Source organism: Mustela nigripes, chromosome 17 (assembly GCF_022355385.1).
Source record: "Mustela nigripes isolate SB6536 chromosome 17, MUSNIG.SB6536, whole genome shotgun sequence".
NCBI classification, from domain to species: domain Eukaryota; kingdom Metazoa; phylum Chordata; class Mammalia; order Carnivora; family Mustelidae; genus Mustela; species Mustela nigripes.
The window spans coordinates 16781614-16799798 of NC_081573.1; the positions used below are offsets into that span (position 1 = coordinate 16781614).

Consider the following 18185-nt stretch of genomic DNA (forward strand, 5'->3'; position numbering starts at 1 on the left):
CCTGGGGAATTAGAAAATCATTTACATAAGATCACCAAAAAAGCCACTTAAAAAGATGATGCCTTCCGCAGGAGTTTATTTTGTTGGTTTTTTTAAAAATATTTTATTTATTTATCTGACAGACAGAGCTCACAAGTAGGCAGAGAGACAGGCAGAGAGAGAGGAGGAAGCAGGCTCTCCGCGGAGCAGAGAGGCCGATGCGGGGCTCAATCCCAGGACCCTGGGATCATGACCTGAGCCCAAGGCAGAGGCTTTAACCCACTAAACCACCCAGGCGCCCCTAACAGTTTTTCTTTAACTTATTTGAGTTTGATTTTTCTGGGTCTTGGGGATCATGGCTTCAAAGTGCACCCCTAACATTGAGAATTATCCACTTACAGTCATCATAATAATCTCCTTGATGCTTTATATTCTCTCAAAAGCATTAGGTGTACATTTGCAGCCACTGACCACTAACCAAATGATCTCTCTAAGACTGGAAAATCAGAAAGGAAAAAAGAGGATGACTGACTTAAAAACTGTGAACCTAAAGTTGTAACCTATGAATATTAGAGATAAAGCCAAAAGTCAGGACCTGTGAATGCGGCGCAAAGAATCACCAAAAGCGGCAAGAACTAACAAGTGGTAGCAAATTGTACTAATGTGTTAAATTCTGATCTCTCAGTTAAGCTGATCAAAGGAGACGAATTGTTAAAAAGAAAGCCACAGACCCAAAATAGCATCACTTAGGTTGGGCCCTAAGTCAGTAAACTGAGACTTAATACCTAACCTAACTGCAATTTCAACCCCCAAGGAATGTAACCTTTAACCAGTCAACATGGAATTTTCTAGTCAAAACTATGAAATTTACTGATGGACCCTGTCAGCTCTCTTCAGGAGGTTAATCCTGCTTAAACAATGCATTCCTTGCTAATAAAAAAAATTTTTAATGCCCTCTCTTCCTTTTAAAACCTTCCTTTTGTTCAGCTCAGTGGAGCGCCCTACTATTTGTTAAATGGGATGCTGCCTGACTCATGAAATCCAATTAGATCTTCTAATTTACTTGAATTTTGGTTCAGTTTTCCTGAATTTTATTAAAAAGACTAAATAAGAAAACGTGTGTAAATGAGGCAAAAACGTGTTTCGTACAGAGTATGTGCTTATACATGCCTTCATTCTTTTATTATTCAATGAGTGATATTTTAGATATATTCTTACAAGATTGCTTACAAATGCAATCTTAGTAAAACTGATTCATATATAATATTAGCAATCTGAAGTATTCTTCTTCCTATGGAAATATATTGTATAATATTAATATCATTTTCCTTTTTAAGACTACATAGTTTTTCTTACCTATATGTTATTATATCACATTTATGGAATGTGATTAACTTAGTTTTGAACTTTCATATATGTTTCATGTAACCCCAAGAAATTAAAGATACTCTGCAAATAAAACAAACCAAAAATAAAAATTAAAAATGTTAGGCATTATATTAAATGATTTTGAATAGAATTTCAAGAGATTTATGGTCCCTGTGAGAACAAAAATAGAATCAATTTGCCTTAGGTTAAGAAGTATTTTGTTTTTTGGTTTTTTTCCCCCAATTTATTTATTTATTTATTTATTTATTAGCAATTTCTTTTTTTTTTTTTTTAAGATTTTATTTATTTATTTGACAGAGAGAAATCACAAGTAGATGGAGAGGCAGGCAGAGAGAGAGAGAGGGAAGCAGGCTCCCTGCCGCGCAGAGAGCCCGATGCGGGACTCGATCCCAGGACCCTGAGATCATGACCTGAGCGAAGGCAGCGGCTTAACCCACTGAGCCACCCAGGCGCCCCTCCCCCCAATTTATTTTTGAGAGAAAGTGAGCGAACAGGAGCTGGGGGAGAGTGGAGAGGGAGAAGCCGACTCCCCACTGAGGAGGGAGTCCCATGCTCCCTGGGATCATGACCTGAGCTAAAGGCATTCCCTTAACAGACTGAGCCACCCAGGTGTCCCTAGGTTAAATTCTACTGTAGGACATCAGCAAATGTGATTTTCAAAGATTCTTTTAAATGGTCATCAAGGGGTGCCGGAGTGGCTCAGTCGTTAAGCATCTGCCTTCAGCTCAGGTCATGATCCCAGGGTCCTGGGATTGAGCCCCACATCGGGCTCCCTGCTTGGTGGGAAGTCTGCTTCTCCGTCTCCCACTCTCCATGCTCGTATTCCTGCTCTCATTGTCTCTCTCTCTCTGTCAAACAAATAAATAAAACCTTTAAAAATAAGTAAATGCCCATCAAAATTAACTTTATATTTTCACTGTTCTTGATTTATAGAAAATTTACAGTGAATACTTAGAATCTTCACATAACAACAGTTTTGTTTCTTGAGTACAAAGTTTTGTTTCTTGTTAAGTGCAAGACTGTTATTAAGTGCTCTAGGGCTGTGCCCAGGTTAATGCATCCAATCTTTACAAAAACAGGCATTAATATGATCATTATCTACATTTTACAACATAAAATTATAAAACATAAAGACTAATAACTACTGACCTCCTTGAAATGTGGCTAGAGTGAACAAGGAACTGAATTTTCCATTTTAATTTTTAATTCAAATACAAAAGCAGTATGTTTTTCAATTAAACACAACTTAATTTTTTTGTCTTATTGTTTTGATACAATTTGTTTTGATATAACTAGGCTCCATAGCTCAGGGGTTAGAGCACTGGTCTTGTTTTGATAAAACTACACTTTACCATAACCATTGAAAATTTAGCATTCAAACTGAGAAGTACTATAACAGTAAAATATGTATCAGACCTTGAAAACTTAGTATGAAGATAGGAATTTAAAATATTTCCACTTATTTATATTATTACATGTTGAAATGATATTTTTAAGTTATATTATCCAACTTAATTTCAACTGTTTCTTTTAACTTTCTCAAATGTGTGCAAAAGAAATTTTTAAATTACACAAGTGGCCTGCATTGTATTTCCATAAGAAGATGCTGCTTCTGGGGCGCCTGGGTGGCTCAGTGGGTTAAAGCCTCTGCCTTTGGCTCGGGTCATGATCCTGGGGTCCTGGGATCGAGCCCCACGTCGGGCTCTCTGCTCCGCAGGGAGCCTGCTTCCTCCTCTCTCTCTGTCTGCCTCTCTGCCTACTTGTGATCTCTGTCTGTCAAATAAATAAAATCTTAAAAAAAAAAGTCTTTAATAAAAAAAGAAGATGCTGCTTCTAACTCAAATACCAATATACCATGCTGCCTCTCGCAGTTTATACCACTTCGTGGTCTGAAAGAGAGTCATACTGCCAAATCTCAAGACATAATCATCACCATTCAAATCTCATGGACTCTCGGGAAAAACTCCCTGCCCTCTTCACACGAACCTCTCTTCACAAAACTCCAATCATATTCCTATTCCTAAAATGTCTTCCTGACTTTGAAAATCAAGTCTATGAATAAAATCTAAGGTTATCTGGTGTTTTATTCTACCAAACCACCAGTCTCTTCCTTGACAACACACATTCTAAAATAAGTCCTTAGTTTATCCTTGAAGAGTTCAACTAGTTCTATTTCTGTACCATCCTTTGGAAAGAATAGAGCACATGGGGAAACTGAATAAACCAACAGCGATGTGAATATTAACTGAGAAGGAAAAAGGCATTTGCAAAGGCACTGGAAAGAGAAGGGGACTCCTCCCTATGGTCCTGTTATGAATTGGGTAGGAGCAACCTAGGGACCAGGTAAATGGACAGCACACAATTAGGTCTTAACATTTAGAATGATAGCAAATATTTAACGTTCTGTAGAATAAATATACATGACAGAAAAATAAACATGAACTGACCTTGAACAGGCCTTTAAGTGGCAACGCTCTCCTCCACTTCAGGGGGCTTCTCTTGCAGAACTACAGGACCAAGAAGAAACTCTTGAGACCCTGGACAGGCTACGTAAGAACACACTGTCCACCATCAGACATAACCCATTACCCATCACACACCCAGGTGGAAGTAAGAGGTAACTAGGATACTGCTGACTTTTACCAATTCAGAAAAACAGGTCAACATCACCTGTAACCAGTGCTGGAATCTAAGTTCATAGCAGTTTCTAGGGGGCACAGGTGTGGTTCTGAAACATGTAAATGCCCTCCGGTGTGTCAAAAGAGGTTCGCTCAGGAAGAAATCCTTTCCCTGTGCCCCTCCCCTCATGTCTTCCCAGAAGTCTGTCTTGAAGTCCAGCGCAAGGCTAAATTCTCATCCCATGACTTCAGATGTACCTTCCTGCTTGGGACTTTCATTCTAGGCATGAAATCAATGACTTCCCCTCTGATGCCTGGTTCTCTACAGCTAGACCAAACTGGCCCTAGGGTGTAAGAACAAAGGAGAATCCAGGGAAACACGTTCCAAGGAACCATGGAACTTAGAGTGGATCCTGGGTGGGCAACACTCACTTCACCAATGTCCCCCTGTGTTGAGCACCAGGCTGGGTACTGAGGACAAGGTGATATATATATATATGTAAAAAACCCTATTTTACACACACTTACAAGCTCATCAAAACAACAACGACAACAACAAAACTTCAAACTCCTACAGGTTTACACCCACTTCCTTCAAACTGAGTACAACCGAGCTGTCACAGAATCACTCGGTCCCAGTATCGGACACCCACATCACCGGAGACTATGTAATGATAGTCCCACTAACCCAACTGTATACCAGTCCGGGCACTTAAGGGCCCGACACACACTCTCACTCACACGCGTGCGCGCGCGTGCTCTAACACCACACAGTAACACCACACACTCGTCACAGACAATAACACCGTAAACCAACGTCCACCCGGGTTCAGGCCGGGGACGAGCCCCCTGGCTCCACCCGCCCCACCCCGCGCCCGCGGAGCTTAGGGCCTCCACACCGAAACCCGCTCCCACAACGTAACCTGGGTCAGCTCAACTCACCAGGCATACTCCAATAACCACGACGATACCGGAAGGGGAACCAAAAGTCGAAGTTCATTCGTGTCCCTGGGGCCTGTGGGAAACGAAGTCCAACACTGAAACTGTCCCGGTTTTCGAGCGCAGCCGGGAGGGCAACGGTCGCAAAGTCCGCGCCACCCCGGGGAAAGTCCTGGGAGTTAGAGGGTGCGCGGGTCGCTCCTCCTGGGCGAAGGACGGTTGCCACAGACGGCCCTTCAGACGCCGAAGAGCCGGCTGATTCTTTGAGAGCGAGGTGGGGTCCTGGGTTGAACCAGAGCCCCAGCCGAGGAAGAAACTGGAAACCTGGTTGGGGAAATAAGGAAAAGGGAAGCGGAAGCCAGCCGGAGGCGGGGCGAAGAGGATGATGGAAGAAACCTGTGTCCGGGAGGACCTGGAGAGAAGCGGAATCCCCAATCCCGGAGCGTTGAGAACAAAGGAAAGAATCCGAAACCTAGCGTAGGAGGACCAGGAAGGAATCGGGAATCCGTGGTGAGGGCGGTCGGGCCAAGAAAGGCTGAATGGGTATCGCAGTTTGGGCGGAAACGGCTGAGACGAGAATAGGGAGCCTGTGGAGGTTTCTCTCCCCTCAGGCCTGCATGTTGCGGTACCCCAGGCCCGGGGTCGTGAATCAGAGGGTGAAGAGTTTTCTTGTCGGTTTTGCCCCTTGAGAAAGCCCCAGCACCCAGAATGGCATCTGGCACACTGCAGAGGCTAAGTATGTGTATTCCTGCCCTGGTGCGGGTTTTATACCATCACTGCCAGGAAGTTCTCTGGTGTCTTTTTCCAGTCAGTCTCACAACAGAAACAGCCATAGTTAGGAGATACGTCGCCGTAATTTAGTTTTGTCAGTTCTGCAATTACATATGTCTCCTTTTGCATATCCCAGTTTTGTGATATTTATTAATGTTGTGTGGTTCATTCTTTTTATTTATGGACAGCATTCAGTTGTGTGAATATGCCAGTTTGTTTATTCGTTTTTCTCTTGAACACTTGTTGTATTTCCAGGTTTTATGTATTATGAATAAAGCTGGCACGTTTCCATTTCTCCTTGGTAAATACCTAGAAAAAAAATGCTGGGTAATAGGTCAGTTTATATTTAACTTTTTTTGAGATTTTATTTATTTATTTGACAGAGAGGTCACAGGCAGGCAGAGAGGCAGGCAGAGAGAGAAGGGAAGCAGGTTGCCCGCGGAGCAGAGAGCCCCAAGAAGGGCTCGATCTCGGGGCTCGAACCCAGGACTCTGGGATCAAGACCTACCGGAAGGCAGAGGCCTTAACCCACTGAGCCATTCAGGTGCCCCTATATTTAGCTTTCTAAGAAGCTGATAAACCTTGCAGAATAACTGTGAGTGACAAATGTTTGAAGCTCATTGTGTCTATGCAGTAAGTGGTTTCAAAGATTTGGTATTCTGGTATGGAATTATGAGATGGGCTTAGTGGAGTTATGTAAGGTCCATGGGATTGTGGTTTTGTGAAGTGGATGAGATAGGAAACTGAAGGTGTCTGTACAAACTCTTACTTATCATGATTTTGTATATTCCACGGTGACTGTGAAATAAGAACTGTACATGGTATTAATGAATAATTGAGAAGCACTGTGTCTAGTCAGGTATGTGTCATCTTGATTCTGTTTGCGGAGTTATGATGTTTCTAATCAAGTAAAATAGCAATATAGAGCTATCCAAAGGAAATGAAAACAAGATATTGAAGAAATATCTGCAGTCCCATACTCACTGCAGCATTCTTCACAATAGCCAAGGCACGGAAACAATCTAAGTATCCACTGATGGATGAATCAATGAAGCAAATGTGTATATATATATGCAACAGAATACTATTCAGCCTTTAGAATTAAGTACATCATGCCATTTGTGACCTTGGATCACCTTGGATTGACCTTGAGGTTATATGCTAAGTGAAATAAATCAGAGAAAGACAAATATTGTATGATCTCCCTTACATGTGAAATCTAAAAAACCAAACTGGTAATTGCCGAAGGGTTAGGAGGGTGGGAGAAATGAGATACTGGTCAAAGGATACAAAAGGTGAGTAAGTTTTAGAGAATCTAATGTACAATATGGTGACTATAATTAACAATACTATATATTATGTACTTGAAAGTTAAGAGATTAGGTCTTAAACATTATCACCACAAAAACAAAAAAGATAATTATATGAAAGGATAGAAGTGTTAACTAACCTTATAGTGGTAATCATTTCATAATATATGCATGTTTCAAATCATCACATTGTAAACATTAAACTTACACATGTTATTTTTTTAAACAGAATAGGAAAGTAAGAGGTAAAATTACAGATGAGAGGACTACATACTTGGAATACTATTAGCAAATCCTAATGTGTTGAACTGACTAGGAAAATTTTAAAATAACAATAATAATAAAGAAATGACCAGGATTCAGTAGTAGCACACAAGAAGAACACATTTTTTTTTTTAAGATTTTATTTATTTATTTGACAGAGAGAGATCACAAGCAGGCAGAGAGGCAGGAGAGAGAGAGGAGGAAGCAGGCTCCCTGCCGAGCAGGGAGCCCAACGCGGGGCTCGATCCCAGGACTCTGAGATCATGACCCAAGCCGAAGGCAGTGGCTTAACCCACTGAGCCACCCAGGTGCCCCAAAAAACACTTTTTTAAAAATATTTTTTATCACTATGTGCTTTTAACAGATTTGAGAGGTTCCCCGCCTTTTCCTAGATGAAATCATGGTGATTTAATAATTTTTCAGACACTCTAAATATTCTGCAATACTTCTAGTCACAGTCTTATTCTCTAAAAAAAATTTGCTGTAAAAATTACTATTTGAAACTTAGAAAAATGTATTCCGTATGACAGGCCTGCAGTGCAGAGAAGTACATAATCAGTTTCTTCTCTATTACTCAAACCTGTATTGCTGAATTTTTAACACATTGATTCTTAATACTTAATAGTAAATGTTTACTACTTAACTAGGCAGATTTAATCAAGTTATTATGGAAGTTCTTATGGTAAGTAGGGTTTAACATTGCTTCTTTTACCTCTCTTGTCTCCCTTGTTCACTTTTTTAACAAAGAATCCAAAAGAGAAAAAGGTCTTTTCTTGCAAATCTTAAAGCCATGCCTCAGGTAAAATGTTTCTTCTCTCTTTTCTGAAATACTCTTTTTCCCTCTAGAATATATGAGCATTTTCCCATCTTGAAACTTCGTGGAGATATGATTCCCCTTCACAAAACTGGTCATTTCCTTTTATTCTCACCAGATAAACCTGTGCCTTCTCCAGGTTCTTCTAATTTTAAATAATGTTCACTTAATTGGGTATTTCACTTAGTATCTCCTTTCTCATCCCCACAAACGTAAATATATTCTCTTGAATTAAATAACTCTTGAATTAAATAACTTCTTGAATGAACTGTCCTGTCTAGACAGTGATTTGATATCTAAGTAGTGAGTGCTTAGGAGAACCCATACAAAGGAAAGACTTCTTCATGTCCACAGACCCTGGTTTTCCAGTAAGTACAGGCAGAGGTAAAATCAGATTACTAGATTAGTGGCGAAAAGGGAGGTCCCATTTCACACTGTGTCCTCCTTCCTTTTCCAGCTCACCTTTCTGGATCATGTTTCTTTTTTTTTTTTTTTTAAGATTTTATTTATTTATTTGACAGAGATCACAAGTAGGCAGAGAGGCAGGCAGAGAGAGAGAGAGAAGGAATCAGGCTCCCTGCTGAGCAGAGAGCCCAATGCAGGACTCGATCCCAGGACCCTGAAATCGTGACCTGAGCCGAAGGCAGCGGCTTAACCCACTGAGCCACCCAGACGCCCCCTGGATCATGTTTCTGCATCTCTCCCTTGTAGTCACATCCCTGGAATGCCTTGTTTATATGCCTCCACTCGCTAACAGACACCAAAGGCATGGAAGTAGTCTATGGTTGAAAGAACAGATGGGAAAGCCTACTTTCTTTTTTTCTTCCCCACTTTTTTTTTTTTTTTTTTTTTTTTTAAGATTTTGAGAGAGAGCATGAGAGAGGAGACAGAGGGAGAAGCAGACTCCCTGTGGAGCTGGGAGCCTGGTGCGGGACTCGATCCCCGTACTCCTGGATCATGACCTGAGCCAAAGGCAGTTGCTTAACCAACTAAGCCACCCAGGCGCCCGGAAAGCCTACTTTCTATACACAAAGCACTCCAAACAAAACAAAACAAACCAGAACAAGAGGGGCAGGTTCATGATGACAAGTGCCTAGGAATAGAGTAGGCCTTGAATCTCAGTAAAAGAGGAAATGGGGTCCTAAGCCTGCCTTTGAACATAAATTCAATACTGTCCACTTTTTTCTTTCATAGACTCACTGGAGAATTTCTAAAGGATGTATGGTAGCAAGAAGTAAATTAAACCTGGAAAAACAGAATGAGATAAAATTAGTAAATATGTTGTGAAGTCTATGCATATACTAAGTAACAATGATTAATGGGATTTCAAAACATTAAAATCACAAGATAACAATAGAAAGAATGTACTTAAAGCATTCTCCTTTTTTTTTTTTTTTTAAGATTTATTTGAGAGAAAGAGCGTAAGGGGGAGAGGGAGAAAGAGTCCCAAGCAGAGGCCACACTGAGCGCAGAACCCAATGCAGTCCCATTCCCAGGACCCCAAGATAATCTGACCTGAGCCCAAACCAAGAGCTGAATGCTTAACCAACTGCACCACCCAGGCACGCCAGTGCTTAAAGCATTCTAAGGTGTTTCTTGAAATGCCAACTAATTACGAATCAAAGATAAAGTTAAAAATTTAAGGGTAACCTCTAAAAGCAATAGAATATTTTTTAATCCAGTTGAGGAAAAAGAAGAAGAATAAAGAAAACCTGATAGATCCAGTAGAATTCAAAGTCTAACAGAAGAACCAAGTATAAGCTTGAATAACAAGATATTAGGGAGGTGGGATGTGGCACTAAAGGAGGCTTGAGCAACAGCTCTTGGAAGATGAAGGCTCAGCAGGATAACGGGTCAGTTGTTAAGGCTAACGTGCAGTGTCATTGCTTTTCTTAGTCTGTGTATTTGGGAAAATGAAACCTGCTGACTGTAGAAAGAAAAAGTATTGGTTAAAGATTCAAGCCTGTCACTTTGCACTCCCTGCCCTCCCATTACTCCCAGTTTAGAGGTTTATGGGGGCTAAAGTATGAGTGTGAAGTTTTTTTACAATCTGATGTAAAATGGGCTGCCTCCTGACCAGCAGGTATTCCCAGATCCAACCTCGTGTGGAGAGAGTCAGATACAGGTTAATGTTCATGAGTTCTGGGGTCAAACAGATCTAGATTCCACATGCAGCATTTTTCATTAATACAACCTTTAGTATCACGGAGACTCATTCTCTTCAGATAAAAAATGAAGATAGACGTGCTGCTGCTCTGCCCCTTCTCTGTAAATGAAAGGGTATTTATAAAGAATATAAAGTGCCTGCAGTGTAGTCATTCAATAAATGAGTGTTTTTCTACCTGTATGTCACAAAACTAAAAAACAGCTGAAAGTTGTATAATGTAAGGCACTATGCACACCAAAAGAGATTGCTATAAATTCTTGTTAATTAGCTAAGTAAATCATATTGATATGCCCCCTTTCCTTCAGCAGTGTCAACGTGGGAGGTTGCGTTTTGGTGGGACAGGAGGTAATGACAGCCTGGATCCTTACTGAATCCATCACTGGCTGGTGATGGTTAATGGTACAGACAGCCCAGTTCCGAAAGGGGTCAGTAACTGTGGATCTGTAAGCAACGTCATACATTTACCTTTATGTCTTGTGAGTATGAATATATATGGTTTCTTGATGTACATGCTACATTGTTTAGGTGGCTCACATATTCATCATGAGGCAGAAGATGAAACAGTGAGAAACTGGCAAAGATAGGATTGTATAAAACGGAACATGAAATCTCATCCTAACTACAGAACGTCAGATGCTCTACATTATATTGTGTCTTTTAAAAATTTCCTCTGCATTTTTCTATTATATTTTGAGCTTTTAAGTCCTGTTTCATCTTACAAAGTAAACATCTTAGCCTAAGGCTTAATTTATTTCAAAGAACCTGATATAATAAGGTGTTGAACTAAGAATAGTAAATGAATATTGGCCTCATTCTCCTTTCGCTTACCTTCTAAACCTGTAAACCTAATTAGTTGTTTATTTCACTGTTTGCTAGCCTGGTAATAATATTTAAATTGTCATTGGTATTTTACTGAATGCCAATAAATACTTACAAGATTTTATGTTAAGGGAATTGTTTACTTTCTGTATACATAAAGGTATAATACGATCCCATGACCTCCTTTAGCCAACAGGCTAAAGTTATAGTTCAGACCCTACTATTATGCAAAGCAAAATAATAATAAAATAGTACACACCCACAAGGATGGCTATAATCAAAAATAAAGATAATGAGTATTGGCAAGGACATAGGAAAGCAAAAACTCATAACACTGCTGGGCAGAATATAAAATGGTGAGTTCCTGGGGAAAATAATCTAGCAGTTCCTCAGATGGTTAAACATAGATCCACAGTTCTACTCCCATGTATATACACAAGAGAAATGAAAATATATGTCCATGCAAAACACACACATACGTTCATAGCAGCATTATTCATAACAGCTCCTCAGAAAGTGAAACATAGAATTACTATATGACCCACCATTTCTACTCTTCCATATATATTTAAGAGAATTAAAGCATATATTCAATGAAAACCTTGTACATGAATATTCATGATAGCATTACTCACGATAGCCCCAAACTAAAAACAACCCAAAGGTCCATCAACTGATAAAGGGATAAACAAAATGTAGCATATCCACACAATAGAAAGAAATTAATACTGATACATACTATATACAACATGAACCTTCAAAACTCTATGGTAAATAAAAGAAGTTAGTCACAAAGGACCACGTGTTATATAATTCCATCTATATGAGATGTCCAGAAAAGGCAAATAAATAAGTGAATTAATGTTTGCCTAGGACTAGAGTATATTGAGGGGTACTTAATAAGGGCAGTTGATATTTTTCATACCTATGGATACAGTATATACAAATTTTATATCAAAAAGCCCTAAAATACAGTAAAACAATGAGAACATTTAAAACTATTTTCCCTTCCCTTGCTCTCTTTTTCCCACCAGCTAAGGGTGACAGTGTTTAGAGCAGGAGTGGATCAGCCCTTCTATATTCCCGGCTTACCTATTCCTCCCTCTTTAATTTCCATATTGAGGTCAGAAAGAAAGTGATGCAGTATACAACAGATACTCTAACAAAGCCCAAGCGAATGTTGTTCTTTTCAGCAAGTTTTAAACCATGAAACCAAACATTAGTTTCCCAGAATCAAACTTTGTAAAAACAACAACAACAACAACTCCCTTTGTTTTTCGGTTTGGTTTGATTTGGTTTGGTTTTGCTTCATTTATACCCCTTCACTGGTTTTTCTGGGCATGGAACAGTTCAGGCCCTTCTTCCATCTCCTCTTGAAAACACCATTTTCCTCTGACATTTTCCTAAGCTGGTAAATGCAGCAATAACAATATCTTATCTGAAATGTCTATTTGTGGGCCAGCTGGATGTCTCAGTTAAGCATCTACCTTTGCTCAGATCATGATCCCAGGGTCCTGGCACTAAGCCCTGCGTCAGGCTCCCCACTTGGTGGGGAGTATGATTCTACACTGGCAAAAAAGAAAATCTGCCTGTTAGAGCAACAGATGTCAGATTTAACACACAAAGACTTCAAAGAAACCACTGTAAATATATTCAAAGAACTAAAGGGAATCATATTAAAGAAATAAAAGCATGATGACAATGCTATATCAAATAAGGTTTCTCAAAAAAGATAGAAAATCCTGGGGCGCCTGGGTGGCTCAGTGGGTTAAAGCCTCTGCCTTGGGCTCAGGTCATGATCCCAGGGTCCTGGGATTGAGCCCCGCATCAGGCTCAGGCTCTCTGCTTACCAGGGAGCCTGCTTTCTCCTTTCTCTCTCTGCCTGCCTCTCTGCCTACTTGTGATCTGTCTGTCAAATAAATAAAATCTTTTTAAAAAAGAGAAATTCCTTCAAAGAACCAAATGGAAATTTTGTTAGAAGGGCTCAACAATATATTCGAACTAGCAGAGGAAAGAATTAGCAACCTAAAAAATAGGTCATTAGAGAGTATACATGTTGAAGGACAGAAAAAATAATGAAGAAAAGTGAGCTTCAGAGAAATGTGGGGGCACCAGTGAAGTGTGCCACTATGTGCATAATGGGAATACCAGCATAAGCAGAGAGGGAGAAAAAGGCATAACAAAACTTTAAAAAACTCCCCAAATTTATTGACAGTAATGAGAGTTTAGCTATACTATTTCATGGTATTGCTGCTTTGGCATACATTTTGTCTGGCTAAGTGCCTCGCCAAAATCTTAAACTGACACTAAGCCCCTCATAAAAGCACATGCTCTACATAGCAGTCTGTAGAGTTATAGCAAGTGGAAGCTCCTGTTACGATTTCCCAAAAGCCTTCTGTTCAAGTCTCCCCTGCCTCCCAGCATCTATGTGCCTAATGTGCCCCTGAAATAAGACCGCTGTGAGCCTTACTAAAATGCCACTCTCAGTTTGTATTGACCAATTCAGCCCCAACCCAGGAACCCTAACACATTCCATCCATGGACTCTAATAAAGACCTGTGCCCCAGGTACTACCTCTCTCTGCACTCTGCCTTGACCTTACCATCTGGCCTCTCGAGGCATGCTATGTACTTCCTCCAAGACCTGTGAGTAATACACTTCTCTATTTCAACTTCTCTTGTGTTCTGTTGTCAAACCACAACTCACTAGCATTCTGTGCTTCAATTAAATGTTATTTTAACAATCATAACAATTTATGCATCCAGGAAGTTCAGCAAATTAAAGTAGTAGAAACACAAAGAAATCCACAAACATATCAGAGTAAAAATGCTTAAAACAAAGGCAAGAACATCACATCTTGAAAACACCAAGAGAAAAGAACTCATCACTTAAAAGGGAGCCCAAATTAGAGTAACAGGTGACTTCATATCAGAAACAATGGAGGCCAAAAGGGAGTGGGGAAACAAATTCAAATCCTGAAAGAAAAATCCTTTAGTCAAGAATCCTATACGTAGAAAGAGCAGCTTTCAAAAATGAAAGCTAGGGGCATCTCGGAGGCTAAGTTGGTTAAGCGTCTCTCTTTTGGCACAGGTCACAAGCTCAGATGTCATGAGATGGGCCTTGTGGCTGACTCTGAGCTCAGCAGGGAGTCTGCTTAGGATTCTCTCTTCACTCTCCCCTCCCCTCACTCACACTCCAAATAAATAAAATATGCTCCTGGGTGGCTCAGTGGGTTAAGCCTCCGCCTTCGGCTCAAGTCATGATCTCAAGGTCCTGGGATCAAGCCTCGCAACGGGCTGTCTGCTCTGCAGAGAGCCTGCTTCCCCCTACCCCATCCCTGCCTGCCTCTCTGCCTACTTGTGATCTCTATCAAATAAATAACATCTTTTTTAAAAAATTAAATAAAATATTAATTAAATCTTTTTTAATTAAGGTTAAAGAAAGACACTCCAAGAAAAAAAAACAACTGAGAGAATTTGTAGCCAGCAAATCCACTTTAAGAGACTACTAAAGTAATTGGTTCAAGCTGAAAGCAAATGAGCCATGACTCTAATTTTCATCTACATTAAAAACAAGGAGCACCTGTGAAAGCAATTATGTAATTATAAAATACAGTACAAATCACATTTTTCTACTTTACGTCCTATTTTAAAAGCAATTGTATAAAAAACATGTATATAATGTGTTGGAAAAATAATGCAAAATGTTAACATGTAATACTGCTATACTAGTAACAGTACAAAAGAACAAAAGAGGTGGGAGAAAACAATACCATAGGGAGGTAAGGAAATGACGCCAGATGGTTACTCAAAACCGTAGAAACAAATGAGAACCAGAATAATAAGAAAATTAATATCACAAAATCTGTAAATATATACTTATTCTATTAGCTTTAAAACATGTATAGTTATAGAAAGTAATAATCATAGGAAAGTACTGTAGAGTTTATAACATAGATGGGAGTATGTATAATAATAATACCTTAAAAATCGAGAAAAGGGAATAAACACATAGGAGTAACAATTCTCTTACTGGATTTAAGTTAGCATAAATCTGAAGCTGTTTCTGATAAGCCCCAGAAGATTATTTAAGGAAATAACTCAAGTAACTATAACAATATATGGGGTGCCTGGGTGACTCAGTCATTAAGTGGCTGCCTTCGGCTTGGGTCATGATCCCAGGATCCTGGGATCAAGTCCCGCATCGGGCTCCCTGCTCAGCGGGAAGCCTGCTTCTCCCTCTCCCACTCCCCCTGCTTGTGTTCTCTCTCTCAATGTGTCTCTCTCTGTCAAATAAGTAAATAAAATCTTAAATAAAAATCAAAATAAACTATAACAATATAGCAAGAAGTCATTAGTTACATGAAGATATTAGAAAATGTTCACATAAAAGAATGTGGTAAGTTAGAAATAGAGGAAGAAAAAGGACATGACACATATAGAAAACCAAATGTACAATGATAGGCATGAATTCAACCATGTCAACGCTATCCCAGTGGCTCTCACCTAACTGGGGAGATTTTCAAAAAGAGACAAGAAGCAGAAGCAGACACATGCCTACTGTCCTCAAAAAAAGCACACAGCCATGTTGTGACTAGGGTTGGGGTGTTGGCAGCTAGTGGCCTCTAGGAGATGAAAGTGACCCTCAGCCAACAACAAGCAAGAAAATGGGATCTCAGTCACACACCTTCAGGGAACTGAATTGCACTAACTACCCTAGTAAGCTTAGAAGAATCTCTACCTCCAGATGAAACCGCAGCACCAACCAGCAGCCGAATGATACAGATAGATACAGTCTAATGTATCTATTCCCTATCATTAGGTAACTCTACTTCTGTGTAAAGAACGGCAATAAGGAAAAAAATGCAGTTAAGTTTTGGAAACTGAACTGCATCCTTTACTTCTGTGATAGGCTAAAGGTGCACGTTTGCTCAGTGAAAATCAGGTACACAAATCATCCATGACAATGTAACAAACACTACAGAGGTACATGAAGGGATTGATGGAAATGCTGCTATTAAGTTATAGTACAATTTTGTACAGCACCTGGAACTACATATTGGTAATGAAACATAACTCATTAAATGTATGTAATGTCACCAAATATGTATTTTATTGTAATATCAATAAACCATTTGCTATGTATATTCATATTTCTAGATTTATGCCTACCTTATGTATATGCCTCAGAGAAAATTCTACTTACATAAAAGAGGAGGACAAATATAATAGTGACAAAAATTTTGTAATAGTGAAAAGTGTTTCAACAAATTAAATCTTGAAGAATGGGAAAAATATATTCCTATATATGAGTTAGAAGGATTTCCATTATCAAATTTATTACATTAACAGCGGTATTTTTTGGCATGAATTTAAGTATAAGTAACATGAATAATATGAAATAGCTTATGATTTATTACTGTGATGAAAAGAAAGTAATTTTCAAATTTACAGACTTTTTCTCTAATAAGAATATCCTAATATTCAACAAGAGGAGGAATTAATGAAAGTTATTAATATTAGTTCAATACATTAAAAATTATCTGATTCTTAGAAAGTTGGGAATGTTGTTATAAAAGCCTTAATACATCTCTTATATGTTTTCTCAACATATAAGTTCTGCTTGTCATTAGTGTATGAATAAAATCTTACCATTACCCAAATTTCTATTTCATAGTGTCTTGGGTCTCATCAGGAAACCTTTTCTGATATACTCAAAAGTATCTTCCACAAAAAGGCCTTGTCACATTCCCTAAATTCATGGGACTTAGCAGCAATATGAATTCTCTAAATTCTCTAAAGCTCTTCCTACATTACTTACATTCATGTGGTTTCTCAATAGTGAATTCTTCAGTGATTTTTAAAGTTTCTACTAATCCTCAAAGCCCTGCATATTACTTGCATTAATAGGTTTTCTAATCAGCTGGAAATATACTGTTGTGGTTTTAGAAAGCAGTTATCTTGCTAATAAATGCTATGTGGAAATGAAATGCCTATTAGAGGGTGATGCTCTTCCAGCATATTTTTTAGTCTATTTGTTTAAATTGAGCTATAATTCATGTAACTATAGAATTTACCCCTTTAAGCATATAATTCAGTAATTTTTAGCCTATTCACAAAGTTGTGCAATCACTACTACTAATTCCAGAACATTTTCACCATCCCAGACAGAAACACTATAACCATTAGCAGTCACTCTCCATTCTTCCCTCTCCCCAACCCCTTAAAACCACTAATCTACTTTCTGTCTCTGCGGTTTTACCTATTCTGAATACTTCATATAATCATACAGTATGTGGCCTTTTGTGTCTGGTTTCTTTCACTTAGGATGATATTTTCAAAGTTCATCTATGTTGTAGAATGAATCAGTACTTTCCTTTTTATGGCTGAATAATATTCCGTTGTATGGATAGATAATATTTTATTTATCCATTCACCATCTCATGGATATTTGGGTTAATGTGCATATTTTTGAGTGGATCAGTTAGACTCTATGATTCACAAAAAAAGCAATCTAGGCTTTTTCTGCTGCCAAAGAAAAACTACTGGCTTTTTTTTTGTTTTGAATCCTGAATTCATTCTAATTGCCTGGGCCTGACACTTTTTTCTTTAAGACTTTATTCATTTATCTGTCAGAGAGAGAGAGAACAAGCAGTAAGCAGAGGGAGCATTAGGCAGAGGGAGAAGCTGGCTCCCTACTGAACAAGGAGCCCATTGTGGGACTCAATCCCAGGACCCTGGTATCATGACCTGAGCTGAAGGCAGATGCTTATCCAACTGAGTCACCCAGGCCTCCTGCATAGGCATTTTTAAAATTAACATATAATGTACTACATGCCCCAGGGGTAGAGGTCTATGAAACATCAGGCTTACACATTTCACAACACTCACCATAGGACATACCCTCCCCAATGTCTATCACCCACCCATCCTTTCCCTCTTCCCCCACCCCCCAGCAACCCAGTTTTTTTTCATGAGTTTAAGAGTCTCTTATGGTTTGTCTCCCTCCTGATCCCATCTTGTTTCATTTTTTTCCCTCCCTACCCACCACAACCCTCTGCCCTGCCTCTCAAATTCCTCATATCAGAGAGATCATGTGATAATTATCTTTCTCTG

At 39.2% G+C, this 18185-nt stretch overlaps 1 protein-coding gene across 7 annotated transcripts in view; it reads right to left on the reverse strand.

Moving 5' to 3' along the window:
* The window catches only part of ZNF529 (zinc finger protein 529), a 77023-nt gene that overhangs the window by 40877 nt on the left and 17961 nt on the right, over positions 1-18185 (reverse strand). For all 7 annotated transcript variants that reach the window (XM_059382965.1, XM_059382962.1, XM_059382963.1 and 4 more), the window contains 2 exons: positions 4929-6005; positions 3816-3875 (listed from right to left, as the gene is read on the reverse strand). The gene's annotated coding sequence lies outside the window, so the exon portion shown is untranslated. The remainder of the gene's footprint in view (positions 1-3815; positions 3876-4928; positions 6006-18185) is intronic.